The sequence below is a fragment of the Macrobrachium rosenbergii genome, chromosome 37 (genome assembly GCF_040412425.1).
Source record: "Macrobrachium rosenbergii isolate ZJJX-2024 chromosome 37, ASM4041242v1, whole genome shotgun sequence".
In the NCBI taxonomy this organism is placed as follows: domain Eukaryota; kingdom Metazoa; phylum Arthropoda; class Malacostraca; order Decapoda; family Palaemonidae; genus Macrobrachium; species Macrobrachium rosenbergii.
The window spans coordinates 18,636,537-18,653,764 of NC_089777.1; the positions used below are offsets into that span (position 1 = coordinate 18,636,537).

The 17,228-nt window shown below is 34.9% G+C and overlaps 1 protein-coding gene and 1 pseudogene across 1 annotated transcript in view; both read right to left on the reverse strand.

Moving 5' to 3' along the window:
• Positions 1 to 17,228, reverse strand: part of LOC136825379 (zwei Ig domain protein zig-8-like) — a 228,151-nt gene that overhangs the window by 106,050 nt on the left and 104,873 nt on the right. The gene's annotated exons all lie outside the window — the stretch shown is intronic.
• On the reverse strand, positions 2,870 to 10,298 carry LOC136825172 (cilia- and flagella-associated protein 251-like; annotated as a pseudogene).

A 17,228-nucleotide genomic window follows, 5' to 3' on the forward strand; every position in this document is an offset into this window, starting at 1 on the left:
TATTATTATTATTCAACAAATAAGGGGTCAAAATGGTGGACTGTATATATTCTAAACAAAAAGATATTAAACATTGTAAAAGAATATATCAGCTGAAAATAAAATAAATAAGAATTAGGATAGTATAAAATATTAGACTTTAATAACATTGAAAAATATTAGAAATATATGTGTATATATATATATATATATATATATATATATATATATATATATATATATATATATATGTATGTGTGTGTGTGTGTGTGTGTGTGTGTGTGTGTGTATGTATGTGTACGTGTGTATTTCATTCTTCAATAGCCACACCTATTACTTCCTTCTACAGTTATATTTTATATGCATGTACGGTATACGTATACCACCAGTACAAACATACATACAGACCTACTGTAAAGAGAGAGAGAGAGAGAGAGAGAGAGAGAGAGAGAGAGAGAGAGAGAGAGAGAGAGAGAGAGAGAGCAGCCTGGCACTCTCCCACTCTCGTACATGAAGAGCTTATTGTCTCACAGCGAAGAGAGTAGGGGGGTGGAGCTTAGAAAGGGGGAGGGGCGAGTGAGGGGGTGTCAGGCTATTGTCAAGGGCGCAGCCAAGAGAGGAATTGATCCCTGGCTTAATAGCCCTTGGATCTGATCAAGGAACGTCCAGGTGGGCCGAGCTAGAGGCTGCTGCTATCCAGGTGTACTTCAGATCACTCTCAGCTTTACCCTCCTCCTCCTCCTCCTCCTCCTCCTCCTCCTCCTCCTCCTCCTCCTCCTCCTCCTCCTCCTCCTCCTCCTCCTCCTCCTCCTCCTCGACTGCCTCACCTGTGCTTACCTGGTCTCTCAGCCATCGACTCGCTTTAAACGTAACTTCCGACATCAAAGTTCCAGTTGACACCTGGCTTCGATTTTTTCAGAATATTTGGAGAGAAGTTTTCGTTATGTTTCTTTTTAGTTTAATTTGTTTCGTGTTTCATGATTTATTTGAGTTGTTAGTTGAGTGTGTTCACGTTTGATCTGTCTTTTGTAAATGCTTGCTTAGTGTAAAATTAATTAATTGATATTTTATATAATGTTTTGTACAGATTTATGTTTTATGTTTTTTGTATGCATTTGTATTCGTGTATGTATGTATGTATGTATGTATATATATATGCATATGTATGCATTTATATGTGCATACATATATGCATATATGTATGCACATATAAATGCATATATATGCATATATATACATATATACATACATACATACATACATATACATGAATACAAATGCATACACAAAACTTAAAACATAAATCTGTAAAAACATTAAATATATATATATAATATATATATATATATATATATATATATATATATATATATATATATATATATATATATATATTATATATATATATATATATATATATAAACACATACATACATACATACATACATACATTAACCGCTCAGAAGCGAATCAACACCAACCAATTACTGAATCGCATACACGTGTCAGGCACAGATATCCATATCCGCCGCTGATCAGTATTAATTAATTGACATAATAGATTATATATTGCGCCCCTGATTAACTGTGATAAGCACGCACGCCGCGGCTTATTAGAAATCATACACAAATGGATTTGTCATTGTAGTTTGCGTGTGTGAGAGTTATTTGTCGATAAATTAACGTAAGAAAATTAGACGTATCATTGTTTGTCTGATCGATTTATTCAGATTTTCGATTCTTAATTCTCCGTTGGTTTGTAATATGCTATTTAGGACGCTGAAGTTGACTGGTATTTTATCTTTTTTTTATATTTTTATTTTTCATTCTTGAATTTCGTCTTCCTTTGCAAAAGGTTGATTGAGTATTAAGTTTTTTTTAATAAACTTTCAATTTGTTTAATTTGAACATCTAATTTATTTTTACATTAACGTACTGAGAATAAATACTTTTTAATTTTCTGAAAAGAAAACTATTGTGCCGGCTTTGTCTGTCCGTCCGCACTTTATTCTGTCCGCACTTTTTCTGTCCGCCCTCAGATCTTAAAACTTAATGAGGCTAGAGGACTGCAAATTGGTATGGTGATCATCCATCCTCCAGCCATCAAACATACCAAATTGCAGCCCTCTAGTCTCAATAGTTTTTATCATATTTAAGGTTAAATTTAGCCACAATCGTGCTTCTGGCAACGATATAGGCCAGGCCACCATTGGGTCCGGGTTAAAGATTCATGGGCCGCGGCTTGTACAGCATTATACCGAGACCACCGAAAGATAGATCTATTTTCGGTGGCCTCGATTATACGATATACAGAAAACTCGATTGCACCGAAGAAACCTCGGCGCATTTTTTACTTGTTTATTTTCGTTCTTGATTCATGAATTTTTCTTTCCCTCACAAAAATTTTTTTCTGGGATATTAAACTGTATTTTCGATAATCTTACAATTCATTCAATTTGCATATCTAATTTTCTTCGGATTAATTCATTCAAATTGAATCAACTATATTTTACACCATCTGACGAAAAAATTATCCTGATAATTTTGACGATTAATTTATCCAGACTGAAGCCTGATATTTCATGCCCCATATTGTAGCACTTAATTATACAGATAATTTCGAATGGTTAATATATATGGCCTTTCATTTCAGCCTAATTAGCCGGAATTGGATGGACATTATTGACAATTGGCAATATCTGGGCTGGTATATATTTACATATGTTTTAAATCTGTTTGTACACATATGTATATATATACGTGTGTATATATATAAAATATATATATATATATATATATATATATGTATATATATAATGTATATATTGGGTTATTATTTATCAAATGATAATAATAATGATAGTAAATAAAAAGAAATATTAGCAGCAGTAATGATAATACTATCATTTTTACCCCAAATAATGACTAGAAATATAATAAACATAACTTTTATATTAAGCCAATTCTAACAGCACTTGGAAAAAAAAACAATAAAAAAACATTGCCTTCTACACTTTTTCAAAATATATCTGTTGGAGCTGTTCATTCTTAAAAATAATCATTTTTATTTATAATGAGTAAATCGTGACAACTTTAAAAATAAATCACTATCTACAATTTTTTAAAAAGTTTTTATTTATAACAAGCAAATTCAAGATTAAAAAAAATCGCCATCTACACTTTTTTCAAAACAGATTTTGTTTTTATCAAGTAAATTTTGACCAAAAAATAAAAAGCCATCGCCATCTACACTTTTTTCAAAACAGTTTTTATTTATACTAACTAAATTCTGGCAACTTTAAAAACAACATCGCCATCTACATTTTTTTCAAAACCGTTTTTATTTATACTAACTAAATTCTGGCAACTTTAAAAACAACATCGCCATCTACACTTTTTCCAAAACAGTTTTTATTTATACCAACTAACTTCTGGCAACTTTAAAAACAACATCGCCATCTACATTTTTTCAAAACAGTTTTTATTTATACTAGCTAAATTCTGACAACTTTAAAAACAACATCGCCATCTACACTTTTTCCAAAACAGTTTTTATTTATACTAACTAAATTCTGACAACTATAAAAACAACATCGCCACCTACACCTTTTTTCAGTTTTTATTTATACTAACTAAATCCTGACAACTATAAAAACAACATCGCCACCGACACTTTTTCCAGAAACAGTTTTTATTTATACTAACTAAATTCTGGCAACTATAGAAACAGCATCGCTATCTACACTTTTTCAAAACATATCAGTGGAGCCGTTCCTTCTTTGAAGCTGCCAGCACAAACGCTCGTCATCGCAGCCTCCAGACTTCCTCGCGTTTCAAAATGTCTAGTGAACTGGCTTTCCTCATTCTGAAAGACCAACAGTCACACAATAGATTTCTCTCTCTGCGCGTGTCTCTGTATCTCTTCCTCTTCCTGTCTCTTGTTCTTTCTACCCTCTTTTGTTTTTTGTTGTCTTGTTGGTGGTGTTTCTTGTCTTCTTAATTTCCTTGTTCTTCCTCTTCTTCATTTCGTGGGAATGCTGCACTGGTAATCTGTCACCTGTTCTTGAAATTCTGCTGTGTTTTGGTTACTTCTTCTTCTTCTTCTTGTGGGAATGCTGGACTTGTAGTCTGTTTCTTCTTGTTTCTGTTCTCTCGTCTTCTTCTTCTTCTTCTTCTTCTTCTTCTTCTTCTTCTTCTTCTTCTTCTTCTTCTTCTTCTTCTTCTTCTTCTTCTTCTTCTTCTTTTCGTTGGAATGCTGGACTGATATTCTGTCTCTTGTTCAAGCAGTTATGTTTTGTTTTGGTTGCTTCTTCTTCTCATAGTTCTTATGGGAGAGCTGGACTGGTCAGAGTATCTTCTTTCTATTCTCACTTGTTTTCTGCTGCTTCCTCCTCCTCCTCCTCCTCCTCCTCCTCCTCCTCCTCCTCCTCCTCCTCCTCCTCCTCCTCCTCCTCCTCCTCCTCCTCCTCTCCTCTTCTTCTTCTTCTTCTTCTTCTTCTTCTTCTTCTTCTTCTTGTGGGAACGGTGGTGGAGGCCTGGGCAGTGAGAGAAGCAGGAGGGAGGGGGTGGAACCAGCAGGAGAGGGCCACTTTAAGCTTTAGTAATATTTTCAAGTGCATTTTCCCAAACTTTTTTCTAACTGAGTTTACCCTACTTGGCGGTGTTCGCCTTGCTTGAAATGCAGCAAGGCAAGTCTCTCTCTCTCTCTCTCTCTCTCTCTCTCTCTCTCTCTCTCTCTCTCTCTCTGTGTCCCTCACTCTCTCGCTTTTTTTCTCATGACTGTCATTACAAAAATGATTTGAACTCTCTCTCTCTCTCTCTCTCTCTCTCTCTCTCTCTCTCTCTCTCTCTCTCTCTCTCTCTCTCTCTCTCTCTCTCTCTCTCTCATGACTGTCGTTACAAAGGAGAGATGATTTTGATTCTCTCTCTCTCTCTCTCTCTCTCTCTCTCTCTCTCTCTCTCTCTCTCTCTCTCTCTCTCTCTCTCTCTCTTGCCTGTCATTACAAAGGAGAGATGATTTGGACTCTCTCTCTCTCTCTCTCTCTCTCTCTCTCTCTCTCTCTCTCTCTCTCTCTCTCTCTCTCTCAAGCGAAAACACACGCCCCGAATTTTCCATAAACCTAAAACTAATTTCACGTTTTTTGAAATGTGTAAAAAAAAAAAAAAATCGTAAATATAATTTACGTATTTTACCAAAGGCGGCTCCACTTTCTTTCCACTAAGCTGAAAGAGATACTACGGTTAACAAAACAACTGAAAAGATTTCCAGGCAGGAAAAAAAAACCAAGACTCTAAAAAAAACCACCAGAACAAATCTGCATTTTACACAGAGCAGAAAAGAGAGAATATTGCTGGAGTCGAAAAAAAAAAAAACAGGGTGGAAAAACCATATTGAATTTTGCGCGTTATTGGGAGTTGTCTTTATCCAAAAAAAAAAAAAAAAAAAGTTGTAAAAAAGCAACCCACACCATTTCAAAACAGTTACGGGGTGGAATCCCAACCGATTTGTTTTTTACTCCTGGGCAAAGCGTCTAAAGCCTGTGTGGTATAAGGGTAGTTCAACTCATGGTAAAAATAAAGACGTGATTTGGTGAAAATGTAAGCAAAGGAATATATGAATAAATAAATAAATAAATAAATAAATAAATAAATAAATAAATAAATAAATAAATAGTTAAATAAATTAAGAAATAAATAAGTAAATAATAAATAAATATAATGATGAATAAATAAATATAATAATGAATAAATGAGTAATTAAATAAATAGATAAATAGATAAATAAATAAATAAATAAATAAACAAATAAATGAACAGACAGACAGAGAAACCAGGTAGTTTCTTCAGCGCTATCTTTGGCCACCAAGATTTCACTTGGCATCATTCATTGAAAGGAGTGAAACATTCGTCTCTCTCTCTCTCTCTCTCTCTCTCTCTCTCTCTCTCTCTCTCTCTCTCTCTCTCTCTCTCTCTCTCTCTCAGGGCGTGTCACTGAGCGCTGATTAAAAAATACATTACCTGGTGATTCCTAAAAGCGAATTTTAAATCATTCTTGACAAAAATGAATTGGCCTGATAACGCTGGATAGATTATTATAGATATATTTTGATGCGTATTTTAATTATTACTTAAGTGCTTGCTTGCTGCTGTAAAGTGCTTGCTTGCTGCTGTAAAGTGCTTGCTTGCTGCTGTAGAGTGCTTGCTTGCTGTCCCTTGCTTGCTGCTATCCCGTGCTTGCTGTTACCCCAATGCTTTCTGCTGCAAAGTGCTTATATATATCCCTATTGCTGCTATCCCGTGCTTGCTATATAAATTGCTATATATGCTATCCCGTATATGCTGCTGTAAATATATATATATATATTTATGCTGTAAATATATATATATATATAATATATATATATATATATATATATATATATATATATATATATATATATATATATATATATATACATATATATTTATATATGTATACACACATACCTACACCAGTGTGTCCTCTTCAATTTCAAACAACGATTGCTACCGAAGCCCTAAATCTTTCCTATTGATTAAAGCCAGTCCTACCGCTGATTACTTCAGTGAATAATCACACCGCCGATTCCCGAGATCTAATTGGGCGTGAGAGTTACTGCTGCCCGGGCTGGAAGTTGTTCGATTCCCATACGAAACTTTATCTCGTCCCCGTAATTAGAGTCGCATAAGTTTTCTCGCAAGTTCTCGTAGATTTAGAGGTGATTTTTACTCCCCGAGTGATGCAGGAGATTCGATGGTGGAGCGGAGGCGATTTCCGATAGTGGATAATGGCTGACGGATGCATCAGGTTTTTTTGGGGGGGTGTCTTTGTGATTCCTGATTCTTTATTTCTGCTTTATTTTATTTCATTTTTTTTTTTGGTAAATCATATATGCCAATTTGCCTATTTTTTTACTTGTTATTTTTCCAATAGCGGATAATGTCTGACTGATGTATCAGGGTTTTTTCCAATAGTGGGTAATGTTTGACGGATGAATCACGTTTTTTGGGATGTCTTTGTGATTCTTGATTTTTGCATTTTTCATTTTTTTTATGTTGAATTTTTAAAATTATATATATGCCAGATTATCTGTTTTTAATCTATTTTTTTTATTAATTGGTTATCCCTCTAATATTCTTATCTCAGATATTTTGTTCTGTTAGATTTCTCTCAAGTTAATAATAATAATAATAATAATAATAATAATAATAATAATAAAATAATAATAATAATAATAATAATAATAATAATAAACAAAAAGCTTTTTCTCTGCCCTTTGTACTTTCAATGATTTATTGATCTGCTCGTATGTTTGTTTATTTATTAATTTAATCAGATTATTCATATTCATTCATTGCAATTATTTATGCATTTAAACATCTTCGCGATTTCAGTTAACTCTTTAACAGAAAGTGAAATTGATATAGGTTATAGTTTTTAACTCCATTTTTTCCTTCTAGTTCTGGAAAACTAGAAACATTTTGGAAAGCAAAGAGGTTTACTAATATTTGCTTATCATGAACATTTTCACTGAATTTTAATTATCACTCTTTTCTCACAATAATGAATTAATGCTATTATTCTCTTAAAATTTAATATTCATTTCAGCCACTAATCTGTGTTCCCAAAACCATTTACATAAAACTCTATATTTAAAATATTTTTATTTTGTAGCAAAATTGGTAACATTTATCAAATTACTTTGCATTTTTGTTTTCCCAAAATCATAAAAACTCTAAATTCAAACTCCTGGATTTTGTAGCAAAATTGTGACCCTATATATATATTATATATATATATATATATAATATATATATATATATATATATATATATATATATATATATATATATATATATATATATATATATATATATATATATACATACATATATATATATATATATATATATATATATATATATATATATATATATATATATATATATATATATATATATATATATATATATATTCCAAAATCACTAACATAACAATTCTAAAAAATTTATATTTTGGAAAATTTTGTAGCAAAATTGCATTACTCTGTGTTCCCAAAATCACTGGCATAACAATACTAAATTTTATATCCCTGGATTCTGTAGCAAAATTATTAGCCCCTATTTATTTGTGTTTTTGTGTTTCCAAAATCTCTTACATGAAACCCTAAATCCAAAATAACTGGATTTTAAAGCAACACTCTCAGTCTCTATCAAATTAATATAAAAATTCAGATACGCTGCAGTTGCAAATGAGACATATTAGAAAAAAAATATATTAAATCACTAGCCCACTCTTAATGACAACAGGACCAATAGCATCGAATATGATTTGCATAATGTCTCCATTAAAAATACGATGTTTCTATAACTAGGAGTCGCTAATTAGAAGTGGCGGGGTTTCCTAGCGATTCAATTTCACTTTTTCGCGACACCCAAAAAGGGTAATTATCGGTTGAAATTGGACTCGACACGTGGGGAAATTGTGATATAGATTGTGAAGGTTTATGATACGTTTATTCATTTTGTCTTGATTTCTTAATCTTATTTTATGTTTGTTACCTGTTACCAGTTATTATTCCTTATCTTTATCATTTTGTCTTTCATTCAAGTTTACCTTTATTCGTTTTGACTTGATATCTTAATCTTATTTATGTTTGTTACCAGTTATTTTGTTTCTTTACTTGCTTAGTATTCCTTATTTTTATTGTTTTGTCATTTATCCAAGTTTTTGCTAACTTAATAATATGGAATATGAAGATTTCAGATGCATTTATTATTTTTTACTTTGTTTCTTGATTTCGTTTATGTTTGTTGCAAGTGATTTCCATTTCTTTACTTACTTATCATTTCTCAATTTTAAAATTTTATCTTTTATTTAAAATTTTTTATTTTTATTGCATTATTTTTTTTAGTTTCTCTTTTCATTCACGTTTTTGCCAACTTAATCATATCCAGGCTTAATATTTGCTATATGTTTCCAGAATCAGTCAAAAGTTTATGGTCTCTGTGAAAGCAAACACGCAAAAAAATAAAAGCAAATGACATGTTTGTTTGAAAAATCATGTTTTCCATCAAAACAAACATCCATACAAAATAACAGGTGAATAATAGCTTGTTTGGTCTTAATGTAATGTTTTCTACCAAAACAAACACGCAGAAACGGACCAATTAAAGCTTGTTCGTTCTTTGTCATGTCTGCCTTAAAAGCAAACACGAGTCAAGTCAACGAACTGGAGACAATTTTGGAGTAATGCCTGTTTGGTTAAATGATCTTCCAGCAAACCAAACATGAAAAGCTAAATAAACTAGGTACAGATGATTCAGAACCTGTTTGCTCATAAGGCCATAGCCTTATGAAAAACATGCAATATTCACACAAACAAACAAGGTCATATGACCCAAAGCCTGCTTAGATATAACTCCATACAATCCAACAGACCAAACATGCACCACCCAAATCCAAACCTGTTTGCTTTTAAAGGGCATTAGGCTAAACCTGTTTAGTCCTAACTCCATTTCACCCCTCAGACCAAACATGCAACACCCAGATCCAGACCTGTTTACTTTCGAAGGCTAACAGGCATAGCTATGTCGTTACTCAAAGCCTGTTCAGCCATAATTCCACACAGTCCCGAAAACCAAACATGCAAACACCCAAATCGGAACCTGTTTGCTTTTAGTGACCAAAACCAAAGCTTATGCGAATCGCCTCCTCCTTAGTCAGATTCAGCGAGGGACGCAATGCTTCTTCTTCTTCTTCTTCTTCTTCTTCTTCTTCTTCTTCTTCTTCTTCTTCTTCTTCTTCTTCTTCTTCTTCTTCTCCTTCTTCTTCTTCTTCTCCTTCTTCTTCTCATTCTTCTTCTTCTCCTCCTCCTCCTCCTCCTCCTCCTCCTCCTCCTCCTCCTCCTCCTTCTTCCTTCTTCTTCTTCTTCTTCTTCTTCTTCTCATTCTTCTTCTTCTCCTCCTCCTCCTCCTCCTCCTCCTCCTCCTTCTTCTTCTTCTTCTTCTTCTTCTTCTTCTTCTTCTTCTTCTTCTTCTTCTTCTTCTCCTCCTCTTCTTTTTCTTCACCTCCTTATTCTTCTTCTTCTTCTTCGTCTTCTTCTTCTTCTTCTCCCTCTTCTTCTTCTTCTTCTTCTCCTTCTTCTTCTTCTTCTTCTTTTGCATCTGGGGTCCTGCCTAATTGCTCTTCAATGGGGTGTGTGATAGTCTCAGAGGCATTCTCGAGATAATTAGGGTCATTATTATCGTTTGATTAGAGACGCTGTACCAGCAGACGACGGCGGAAGTCTTCGAGGCATTCAGTCAAATGAACATTTATAATTGAGGTAAAATCTAAGTGCCACTTTGGCACTGAATAATTCACATATTCAGTCAAATGAAAATTTACGATTGAGGTAAGCTCTAGGTGTCACTTTAGCACTCAATAATTGACAGTCAAATGAACATTTATATTTTAGGTAAAATCTAAATGCAAATTATAATTGACATATTCAGTCAAATGAACATTTATAATTGAGGTCAACTCAAGCTGCCACTTTGGCATTGAATTTTTGACATATAAGCCAGATGAACATTTATAATTGAGGTAAAATCTAAGTGCCCCATTGGCACTGAATAACTGACTTTCAGTCAAATGAACATCTATAATTGAGGTAAAATCTAAGTGCCACTTTGTCACTGAATATTTGACAGATACAGTCAAATGAAAATTTATAATTGAGGTAAAATCTAAGTGCCACTTTGGCACTGAATATTTGACATATAAGTCAAACGAAAATTTATAATTGAGGTAAAATCTAAGTGCCACTTTGGCACTAAGTAATTGACATATTCAGTCAAATGAAAATTTATAATTAAGGTAAACTCAAGGTGCCAATTTGGCACTGAAAATCTGACATATACAGTCAAATGAACATTTATAACTGAGGTAGAATTTAAGTGCCAATTTGGCACTGAATAATCGACATATTCAGCCAAATGTAATTTAGGTAAAATCTGAGTGCAAAGTATAATTGACATATTCAGTCAAATGAAAATTTATAATTGAGGTAAACTCAAGCTGCCACTTTGGCAATGAATAATTGACATATACCAATTGTCACTGTATAACTGACATAACCTAGATGGTGTAAATGATATTGCCAATACGAGAAATGATGAATGTTTAAATTATGCTATCAAATAAAAATTTATCATTGAGGTAAATCTCTAGGTGTGACTTTCTCTGAATAAATGCCACATACCGAATGGCATAAATGACATTACCAAGACAAGAAATAGTCTATTTAAATCATGAATGTCATATAAAAGAAGATATATAAAAAAGCTGACAATAAGGAGAGTATTTTATTGTTTTAAAATCATGAAAAATATTTTAAATAGCAATAAGAAAACGATAAGGAATTTTCTGTTATGGAAAGAGGCACTAGGATGGAATATAGTGGTAGAATGGTGGGGGGTGGAGGAGGCTTTGCGTGTGGTGGTGGTGAGGGGGTGCCATGGGTACACTAAGTACGTTACGAGAAATTTCGTAAGTCTCAGGAGGTAGGAGATGGATGATCAAAAAAGTGGAGCTTAGGTCAAGTATTAAAGAGGTTTGAGGGGTGGGTCCTTACTACTACTACTAATAATAATAATAATAATAATAATAATAATAATAATAATAATAATAATAATAAGCTCCAAAAACAAATAGCTTCAAAACCAATCAACCTACTACAGAAAATTTTATTTTATCTGGATATTTGAATTAAAGACCTGTAAATTTGAATCTCCAAAAGCACACACACACACACACACACACACACACACACAGAGAGAGAGAGAGAGAGAGAGAGAGAGAGAGAGAGAGAGAGAGAGAGAGAGAGAGAGAGAGATGAATAAACAAACCGACCAACAAAACTTCAATGAAGAAAGTACGACCGACATTGCAAATTTCAAACAGAGAGAGAGAGAGAGAGAGAGAGAGAGAGAGAGAGAGAGAGAGAGAGAGAGAGAGATGAATAAACAAACCGACCGACAAAAATTCAATGAAGAAAGTACGACCGACATTGCAAATTTCAAACAGAGAGAGAGAGAGAGAGAGAGAGAGAGAGAGAGAGAGAGAGAGAGAGAGAAGCTCGACTCATTCAAAATGTTTCGCAATCCAATAGCCCATTCTTTCGCTGGAAAGTGCGGCCCCTGGTACCACCCCAGACAGAGAGAGAGAGAGAGAGAGAGAGAGAGAGAGAGAGAGAGAGAGAGAGAGAGAGAGAGAGAAAATCTCATTAATTACTGGCAAAACCACGACGGGAGATTACACTGGTCTTTTCTAAACGCGGAGGAATTGTGATACGACTCTTTTCGGTCGACCGAGTGTAATTACCGCGACTTGTGTTTATGAAAGTAGCAGATAATATTCGTGGGAATTCTCATGACGTCATTCAGCGAAGTCAGATGGATATATTATGTGTTCGCTGGTGTCTGTCCGCTGGATTTTTTGTTGTCGTTCTTTCTGTCTGATGTGAAGGATATGTCACGTGTACGCTAGTGTCTGCTTGATGGCTTTGTATTCAGTGTTTCTTTTAGACTTCGTTTCACTTTTGCTCGCTATTTTTCACTTTGTACGATCTACTGTCCGTTGTTTTTCTTATTTTCTATTTACTTGCATATCTCTGTTGTCATAATCTATTAACTCGCGTTTTCTCTTTGCTGAATTGTTGGTCAACTTAATGCCTCTCTTTTTTTCTCCAATTCCTCTGCTAGCAAAATCTATTTCAATTTACCCCTCTGTAAGCAAACTTTACATCTTTTTTCTCGCATTCCTCTGCTGGAAAAATCTATTTCTAACTATCACTCTGTTGGCAAACTTTATATTTTCCCCACATTCCTCCGTTGGCAAAATCTATTTCCATCTATGTCTGTTAGCAAACTTTACATATTTTTTTCTAGCGTTTCTCTGCTGGCAAAATCTGTTTCCACCTACCACTCTCTTGGCACACTTAATCCATCCTTTTTCCCCCATTCCCCTGCTGGAAAATCTATTTCCAACTATCATTCTGTTGGCAAACTTTACACATTTTTTCTCGCATTCCTCTGCTGGAAAAATCTATTTCCACCTATCAGTCTCTTGACAAACTTCGTATATATTTTTTCTAGCATTCCTCTGCTGCCAAAATCTATTTCCACCTATGTCTGTTGGCAAATTTTATATATTTTTTCTCGCATTCCTCTGCTGGCAAAATCTATTTCCACCTATCTCTTGGCAAACTGTATCTCTCTCTTTTTCCCCGCATTCCTCTGTCGTCCTAATCTATTACCTCGTCTTTTCTCTTTGTTTCGTTGTTCGTAACCTCTTTTTCTTCTTCTTCCTATTCTTCTTCTTCTTCTGCCTCTCTCATGCAGGCAGCCAGGGCACCATGAAAACTCCTATTTCAATTAGGGATATTGTTTCGCCCGCTACCAAGCAGAGCACTTACTCGATGGGATATGGGCCACTGAGCTTCGGTTCGCGTCCCAGACGTGAATTCCTTCGTGGTTTGTTCGGCTCTCTCTCTCTCTCTCTCTCTCTCTCTCTCTCTCTCTCTCTCTCTCTCTCTCTCTCTCTCTCTCTCTCTCTCTCTCTCCTTTTACTATCGTTGTTTCAGTGCCTATCATTACTTTCCTCATGAATATCTATCTAGCGGTTTGTTAATTCTCTCTCTCTCTCTCTCTCTCTCTCTCTCTCTCTCTCTCTCTCTCTCTCTCTCTCTCTCTCTCTCTCTCTTCACACACACACACATAAACACACTCACTTTCTCTGTTTGGAATTTGCAGTATTAATCGTACTTTCCACATAAATATAAGTCCATTTATATATTCATTTTCTCTCTCTCTCTCTCTCTCTCTCTCTCTCTCTCTCTCTCTCTCTCTCTCTCTCTCTCTCTCTCTCTCTCTCTTTCACACACACACACATAAACACACTCACTTTCTCTGTTTGGAATTTGCAGTATTAATCGGTCCATTTATATATTCATTTTCTCTCTCTCTCTCTCTCTCTCTCTCTCTCTCTCTCTCTCTCTCTCTCTCTCTCTCTCTCTCTCTCATAGGTCCCAGTGCTTGGCCTTTGGCCTAAATTCTATATATTCAATTCGACAATACTTTCCAAATATTCTTTCTTAGAATAATTAACAAACGGCACGTGTATCATCCCAGATCAATCCCTGTTTCAAAATCTAACACTTTTTACTTATACCTTTATTTTACTCCTTAAGAAAATGCCACTAAAATCCACGAAAAAATATGCATTTTGTGATTGCTTCCGGACAAGCAGACAAAAAAAAAAATAAATAAAAATAAAACACAGGGGTCTCCAGGCACTGAGAGAAAATAGAATCTTGATGAGCGAGGTGATGGAATTGGGAATTGAGGTCACAGGTCGACCTAAGTTGAATTGATTTGGAGAGGCTGGGTGACTTTTTTTTTTTCTTTGCATAATCCTACTTCAGATGCCTGTCCTTGATTCTTCAACTTTTCCCAAGGTCTTTTGTCTCTCTCTCTCTCTCTCTCTCTCTCTCTCTCTCTCTCTCTCTCTCTCTCTCTCTCTCTCTCTCTCTCTGGATCCTTATGGTAAGGTAAGTGGAGTTATTCGTACCTCACTGCAGACATTCATTCTCTCTCTCTCTCTCTCTCTCTCTCTCTCTCTCTCTCTCTCTCTCTCTCTCTCTCTCTCTGGACCCTTGTGGTTAAGTGGTGTTAACCTTGCTTCAATGCACATAACTATTTTAACTCTCTCCTCTCTCTCTCTCTCTCTCTCTCTCTCTCTCTCTCTCTCCATGTGTACAAGTAGATTCATTCGTACCTCACTGCAGACATTCTCATACCCCCCCCCTCTCTCTCTCTCTCTCTCTCTCTCTCTCTCTCTCTCTCTCTCTCTCTCTCTCACCAGAATACACTCGACCAGCAAATGCATTTACACCCCGGACAAATTACACACAGCACATGCGTATCCATATTTATAGACCGCGACACTTGGGCTTCACACACGAGCAGCTGGAAATGACTGCCCAGGGCGACAGTAGCAGATTGCCAGCGGCATTTAATAACGAGAGAGGATATTATTACTCCGTAGGACACCGCCGGCGGGAGTGGTGTTCGAGCGGGCGTGAATTGTGTGAGGGCGTGTCCGATGCAGGCGGCGATTATCTTGGCCGGATGGTATATTGTTACATACGCGGTTTGGATACATACATACATACATATATATATATATATATATATATATATATATATATATATATATATATATATATATATATATATATATATATATATATATATATATATATAATGTATATATATATATATATATATATATATATATATATATATTTATATATATATATATATATATATATATATATATATATATATATATATATATATATATATATATATATTTTATATGTATATATGATATATATTTTTATGTATATATTAAGTATGTATGTCTATGGATATGTGTATGTATGTGTGTGTGTGTGACAGACAGACAGAGACACACACACAATCACTTAACCTGATTGTATATTACAACACACACACACTGAATCACTTAACCTGATTATATTCATATACAGAGCATTGCTTTTTATTATAATCTCAATGAGATAATGATGAATCTCAATGAGATAATGAGATAATATATATAATCTTATTATGTTTGTTTATTGTGGCTGATGAGAACGTGTCTGTAGGCTTCATTAACACACCATGACAACGTATATGTCAACAGTGCGTCCGATTTCTGAACTGCGGTTGCCAAGGTACGATAATAAAGCCTTTAGATAAATGACAAAAGCATATATGCTGAAATAAGTCTTAAAAACATTAAGTTATTTAATGATTTTTTTTTTACATTCTGTAAATCATATGCACTTGCACATTTCTCAGTAGAAACCTCCAAAGTTGCAAATATTTTAGCTTAAAATTTAAACGCGAATGCACACACACACACACATACACATACACACACACATACACATATACGCAAACATACGCAGCTATCCAAAATGAATTTGAAATACCCATTCAAGTTTTATTTGCGCCGAGACAGATAAAGCAAAAAAAATGTTGTTGGCACTTTAAAAAAAAACTGCCCAGGACACAAAAAAAAAGTATCAGATCAACTTACGGACCGTTATGAAAACTGGCTAAAAAAAAAAAAAAAAAACTGGCTAAAAAAAAAAAGTGTCAGATCAACTTGGGTCCCGTTATGCAAACTGGCATACAACCGAATGAATTAATGAGTGGGAGCGTATGTGAGTGAGGGTGGGGAGAAAGGGGGTGGAGGGGAGGGAATATGGGAAGGGGGGGGGGAAGGGTGACGACGATATTGATTTATGAGATTTGAATTATGAGGTCCCGAATTTCGCTACTCCCAGTGCTGAGGTTGTAATTAAGCTTTTGGAAATATTGCCCCGTGCGCTTCGTACTATATTTCTTTTTAATGGTATATATCGCGACGAGTGATTATGGTGGCGGTGTGAATTCTCTCTCTCTTTCTCTCTCTCTCTCTCTCTCTCTCTCTCTCTCTCTTTCTCTCTCGATCGAGACTTTTAATAAAACTTTGACTAATAGTTATGGTAGCACGTACAGGCATCGAAGAGGGGATTAATAGATCAGGGACGTAGCAACGCAAAACTCTCTCTCTCTCTCTCTCTCTCTCTCTCTCTCTCTCTCTCTCTCTCTCTCTCTCTCTCTCTGACCTCGTAGATCAGCGGTAGCGCCTAACTCACAGCTGAGAGTTTTGCCTCAAATCCAATATAAATGCCTCTTAAGAATTAAGAAGTGGATTATGTACCTAGTTGTTAGTCGGATGTTGTGGGTCATATCTGGATTTAGAGAGAGAGAGAGAGAGAGAGAGAGAGAGAAGAGATGAAAAAGAAACACCAGAGGTGAATATTATCAAAACGGGAGAGCTTCGATTAGGTAATCCTCACCCCAGCGGGGTGAAAGAATTCATTATAAAGCGCTCGCTCTCTCTCTCTCTCTCTCTCAGGCAACATTCAAACATACACCACGCATGCATAAAATCATCAACATATCGGGCCAATTCAGAGACATAAAAACATGAAATGTTCTGGCCTCAAAATCACATACAAGAATAACCAAGTCAATATAAAATCACACACACATACACACAAACAAAATGAGTGACTAAACAAATCACAAACAACAGCACAAAAAGACGGACGACTGACAAAAGGAAA